We start from the raw sequence: 6,628 nt of genomic DNA on the forward strand, positions 1-6,628 counted from the left end.
TGGGTACTTTTAATACTGATACTATGTGTACAATTGGGAAATGAATATGTAGTAAATTTCATAGGAAAATATTTATAAATACGAAAATTAGAATGAGTAAAACAAAATGTTGCTAAATGGACACGAAAGTTTTATTTTCGTTTTATTGTTCTTATTTACTGCTCGTTTGACATGAAATTTGCCACATACATGTCTCTGCCGATTGTACACATACTAACATTATAAGAAATACCGGATGAATTCGTTATCAAATTATATTCCTACAACAATATATTTATAGATATGCGACAATAATTTTGGACATGAGTGTACCTTCGTGAAGGTGACACATCTTTTAATTATATTGTTAATGAAGTGGTCTATTTCCCCAAATAAAAACCAACATCAAGCGGGACATATGCTCCCTCCTGTCCTTCTAAGCCGGTCCCCAAGGCTGAATGTAACATTGCGGCCCTTTCCTGTTGTAATAGGAAAAACTCAGGATTGTCGTCCACTGGTATCGAATGTGAAGGAGAGAGGGTAAATCCGATGGTCATATTTAAAAAAAAAAAATAAGGAAATGGATTCCACTAAAAAAGAGTCATATTGTCAATACATTTCAGATCTTTGCCTGATGTTTCTGCCTTTCAATTCCAAGTTTTTTTAAACCACAAAGGCTCTAAATAAATTAGAATATCGACTCTCCCGTTTTTTTTGTTTTTTTTTGTTTTTTTTAATTTTGGCATGGTTCTTCATTTTATATCAGACTCTTCCCGCACTATTCTGTTATTTACCATAGGTAGAATCCTTTGAGGAAGAGACAGGCGACAAGTGCTTTAGTTCTCTATGGTATGTTTGTGATCGTTGTAGATATTTGAGTGGCTCTCTAGACACGGGGCTGAGGGCTGATATCATGTTGGTCCCTCTTTATTTTTTTTCAGTTCTGTTTCTCTTTTAGCCAAAACAAGGAATTTCACTCTTCTGTCTCATTTGCAGCCGTAACCACCCCCTCCTGCGCTGTCCAACTTTGACCACATGCAGGGGAAAAACGAAGGAAAAGGAGGGGTGCCATTTGCTTTGACGGCATTTCAGCAACAACCCCATCTGTTGCCAAAATAAGGAAACACTTTGCACTACAAGAAGAAAGTGAGGAAGGCTGGTACCTTCGATTTGTCAAGGTCACTTGAGTCCCGCCGACTCTTAAGCAATTATGTTGATCATATTTACGTTTTAAGGAAAAAATCCCTTTTTATTAAATTTACCTACAAATTTCCCTAGATTAGAGAAATTTCCCTCAAATTACGAACACTGCAGTCAGAAAGTAAGTCGAACGTATGAAAATTAAAAGAAATATGACCTGCTCTGCGAAATTTTATCATTTATTGGTTGGGTTGGAATTTAGCGTCCCTTTCAGCACTGAGGTTATATAAGACGTGATCCTATCGTTTAAAGTGCAATCTGAACTACCGGAATGCGTTCAAAATTTTCAAGGCTCTCCCAACTGGAAATCAAACCGAGAGTCTGTGCTTAATTACTTACTGTACGTTAAGAGCTTTAATCTATTAATTTAGATTAGGTTATCTGTTACAAGACAGGCAGGCATTTGAAGTAAACTGTTGTGCAAAATATGTCATGATAGTGATGATGGTTTGTCAGTGAGGGCAAGCATAAAGATTTATACCCGTACCAACCTCCACATAATCAAGGTTGGTTCTCTGAATACTCGGAGATACAAAGATGAGATCTTGGGCTTTATTTGTCATCTTCTCTCGCAGTGACGTAATTAGGCGGACAAACGAGGCTTGTGCCCCGGGAGCTCGATTGGGAGGGCGCAAAATTGGGCAAATATTTGGGGGAGCGTTTAGGTTTGGTTAGTGAGGGGGCGCTAAGACGAGTTCTTGCCCCAGGCGACAACTAACATAGTTGCGTCGCTGTCGTTTGGTGAACAGCATATTTGGAGTTTCTAATTACCAGTTGGTAATAGTTGTTGTTAATGTAAGAAGGAACGGTGGCAATAATAATGCAGAAATCTTTCGTTTCAAGTTTCTGTTCCCATTTGCACAAATCGCTGCTGATATTCGGGCTTGGCTTTTAGTTCAATCTAGAAACTCTACATGAGTCTGATCATCATTTATTTACATTATTCTTAACAGTAATTTTTATTTCCATCCTGTTTATTTTACTCTCCCTAATCTGTATTTCTCAGAATAATTTCCTTCTTCCAGATATTCGTTAAGAGACCGTCGTTGAAGACCAGATTTTTTTTTTCTTTGTTCGAGAAATATTTTAATGTTATATACGAGACGTTATACCAGACACTGTTACATAACGATAGATTATCCTGCTGGAAAAAAAAAAGTATCCAATGGAGAAAGTTAGTTACTGAAAAGCTAATCACGTATAAAAAAGGTTGTTAAAAGATAAGAAATAAATTGAGAAATTGCAGCACACGCGCGGATGTTGATAATAACCATGGCTATATCAATTATACGTATTCTACTCAGAATTTTCTAAGAGAAAGTTGATGTCGTCTAGGAAAATGCCAGAGCCAGCAGTCGATTGTTCATCATATCATAAAGGGAGGAGGGACGGGAAAGGAAGTGGGTTGAAATTTCACCACAGCTTCTTAAAGAATAAACCATTACAACATTTAACATCTCCCAGTAGTATCAATTATATCAGTAAAATATTTTCTCTACAAAATGGTTTGCAATATGTTGACGGAGAAATGTTAATGTTGATGATACCGGAATCTTTTATTCTGTATTGAAATTCTCCTTTTGAGTGACCACTGAGGGTCATATCATATTTATGAGATGTCACTTCTGATTTTATCAAGCGTAGTGTGACCACCAATCAGTATCCTGGAGCATAGTCAGTCGTTTGTTATAGATTTTCAAGGCGATGGCTTCAATCGTGGATTTACTGGAAGCAGGAAGATCTAGTACGTCTGACAAGCAGTGATGCTAGTTTGAGGAAAATTTCCCGCGGCGTAGGAAGATTTAGCAAAGAATTTCTTAAAGAGGGAAAAAATGGACATTTCAGGAATATGAGAGAAAATGTAGGAAAATTTAGCTTTTCACTAAATGTTATGTTACTAAGCACTGCGGTAGTATGACGAAAGACGGTGCTATTCTTTCCAGAATCCCATACACAAAGTGATAAACTCCCCCCCCCCCCATAACCCTTCTGCGGAATGGCTTCAGGATGTCATTATACAACATAATATTGAAGTAATAACAGATCAAAAACACAAACTCATGTTGTAGAGATACGGGCACATCATAATAATTCATAGATACGCAATAATCACTCTTTAAACAATGATTATATAGGCCTATATACAAGGGAATGTTTTCTTAAAAGGGAATTTTTGAGCATTCCTGAGGGAAATTTTAACTTTAGAACCTAGCAGTGTATCCAAGTTTCAGCTTCCCTCCTGTTCATTAATACGTTCATAATAATATTGTGTTGTTTAATATAAATTTAATAATGATATTTGAGTATAATTAAAATAAATTTAAAAGCTGTTCTTTTTTAGAGTCATGTCCTTAAGACTATGACTAAGAACTAGCTTCAAGCAAGTAGGGCTGTGTGTTGTTTAATATAAATTTGATAATGATATTAAGTATAATTAAAACTTTTTAAAAACTCATTTAAATATAAAGGCAATAGCAACACTCTTTAGAAAACAAGGTATTTCATCAGTCGTACAAATCATTGTAAACAACTTCTGGTGAAAGGGAAAGTGTCTTGCCACAATCATATAAAAGAACTCACTTTTAACAACAAGTAATGATTTGAAGATTCGAGTAGATTCGACTACCAAGATCTTGAATAGGTTCTTCGAGGTTTTTCAAGAATGGCAGCGCACTCTCCTGGCCAGTAAGTTGTCCTTTCTCTCCTAACTGCTTATTTAATTGTTACGATGACATTAGCTATGCCAGATTGTTGGTAGGTTTTCCAGCAACAGGCTTCTCTAACCACTAATACTACTGAGCATTCAAATCTTCCATTTATGTAATTATCATGTTGACTAGTACCGGTACATTTGTTTTTGAGGATGTAAATCTCAGTTGGCTCCCATTCATTATTGTGTTTGTATAAAGATATCTGCAAATGCTAATGACACATATGTAGCTAATTAAGTATTCTCCTTAACCGTGCCTGTAAATCAACAAATAATAACATAATATAATATTTTTAAGAGACGATACAATTGTGTTCCTTTTTTATCACGTTGAAACACGAGTGTTTCGCATATCGATTGTGTTCCTTTTTTTATCACGTTGAAATTTATCACAACAAAATTTTCTTATAACATATACGATACGAATATGAAGTTATACATGAAGCATCAAACAGGTTCACTACATCACTGTTGCCACAGTCCTAGCTCTGGAATGGGCTGAAAAATAGTACCAAATTGAAACAAAAAGGGCTGAATTCATTATTTCATAATAATGTTATACATGGCTGTATAACACGAAACTAAAAGAAGTAAAGTTCTAGAACACTCCTTCCCCCCCCCCTCTTACAAGTCCAAATCAAGAAAGTGCTCTTTGTAAAAAAATACTTTTTAAAAACATCCAAATTAAAAGGGAAAATAGTTAACATCTACGGTATGTATTGTATGGTCCCTATTTCAAAGTGACCAATAAACCTAAACGGTATTATTGCCATATATTAAAAATGTATAAAACGAGGAACAAATCAATCATCTCCGAGTTCGTGTGTAAACAGTACGTTATAATAAAATATTAAAATATAAATTATTCCAAGTTATTCCCGCTTATTTCATAACCGAAGGATGATAATAGAATGTAAGAAGAATATAAAGTAGGTAAACTGATATTTGTAATATATATATATATATATATATATATATATATATATATATATATATATATATATATAACCGATCCAGGGTCCTAGAACCTTCCCTGAAACACATCACAACATATTGTTACACTGAGAAAAATCCGTTCTCCAGACAGCGGTATATTGTACGAATATACGGTATCCTCTTGTTTACTTTAGAAATCAGTACGGAGCATACGTTATCCGTATGCTACATAGGCACTGCCTTTATATGTTACAACATGCCGTTGCAGGATGTCTGACATCTAACAGTTTTCCGTATATCACATGCATATACTTATGTTACCTTCGTTAGCTATATGTTATATACGTCCATTTGTATGTGAGATCCTGACCGTCTACATTGTTTCATACAGAAAGTACATATAGATGGAACACTTATACAGAAAGTATTATAAAACATGCGTTTTCAGCTATAGCTACGTCTACTGTACGTTAAGTCCAAAAACTACAGGAATTAGACAGGTAACCTACCTTTTTAAGTTTGCCACCTGCCATTTTTTTCTTAATAATTATAAGTCACAATGATATCTATTATTTCTAACTAATGAAGCACACATATACATAATACACACATATAAACAGTATTTGTTAAATGGTGCTGAATTGGGTAGAATTGTACCAATTTTTTCACAAAAGGGGCTGAATATGCCAGAGTGGTACCAACGGGCCGATGAATGACAAAAAGGACTGAATTTGGTACAATTGTACCAAGTGTGGCAACATTGCACTACATTACATATACAAAACAGCACACAAATGGTCAATAAAACCAAAATGACTCGTGGGCCTATTTCAGTAAAAAAATGTCTACCATTAGGGGAACTAGAAATAATATAAATATTTATTCGTATGGCTTTGAGATTTGTCAATATTGTCCTCTTAATAAATTTTCATGTATGGAACGGGCCCAGGGGCGTAACTAACGGCCCCGCAGACCTTGCCGTGCGAGAGGGCCCACATGTTCCGTAGGGCCCATACAGAGTAAAAGAAAGATGGGGAAAAAGGGCCTAAGAATTACGAAAACAAATTTTCTAGGGGGGCCCAAATACGTGTATTAATGCTTCCCCCCAAAAAACATCTAAGTTATGGAGCTGAGCATACACGTCTTTGGTATGGGAGACCCGGCTTCGTTTTCCTGGCAGGAGATCTTGTGATTCAAACTCGCCTTAAGTCGACGTTTCATATAGCCTAGCTGCTGAAAGGGGCGCTAAACTCAAATCAAATAAAATGAAAGTGGCATGGTAAAGAAAGAAAAAAAAAACGAGCTCGAAATAGTAAATATATTACTGTTTCGAAATGAAATGTTTAGCTCCAGGCTTATGCCGTGTAGGGTAAAGGAAATGGTGATGATAGCATGAGTGAAAGGTAACGGGACAACCCCGAGAAAACTCATACATATAGTATTTCTGTGTTCCAAAATTCATTTCAAACTGTTCACCCATTTTCTTGTAATGAGAGGAAAGGAGAAAAAGAGACAACTTCAAAATTGGTGTGGCGAAAAATATAGCAATTCCACTTACCCTGCTTAAACCGGAAATTTTCAAAACTTTAAGACAAGTGTACCCGTATTTTTAATATAAACAGTTTTTACAACGAATTTCATCTTCGTGATTTAATGGACTCGTGAGAAACTCATTTTTCGTATAAAATGATGACACCCTCCGCTCTCCACTTAGGATATGAATTTTAAACAAAGTAACAGGATGAAAACGAAGTTCAGTGTAGTTGATAACTACATCCAAAGATTAATCTCAAACGATTTATC

This window comes from Thermobia domestica, chromosome 11, assembly GCF_964235325.1.
Source record: "Thermobia domestica chromosome 11, izTheDome1.hap1.1, whole genome shotgun sequence".
In the NCBI taxonomy this organism is placed as follows: domain Eukaryota; kingdom Metazoa; phylum Arthropoda; class Insecta; order Zygentoma; family Lepismatidae; genus Thermobia; species Thermobia domestica.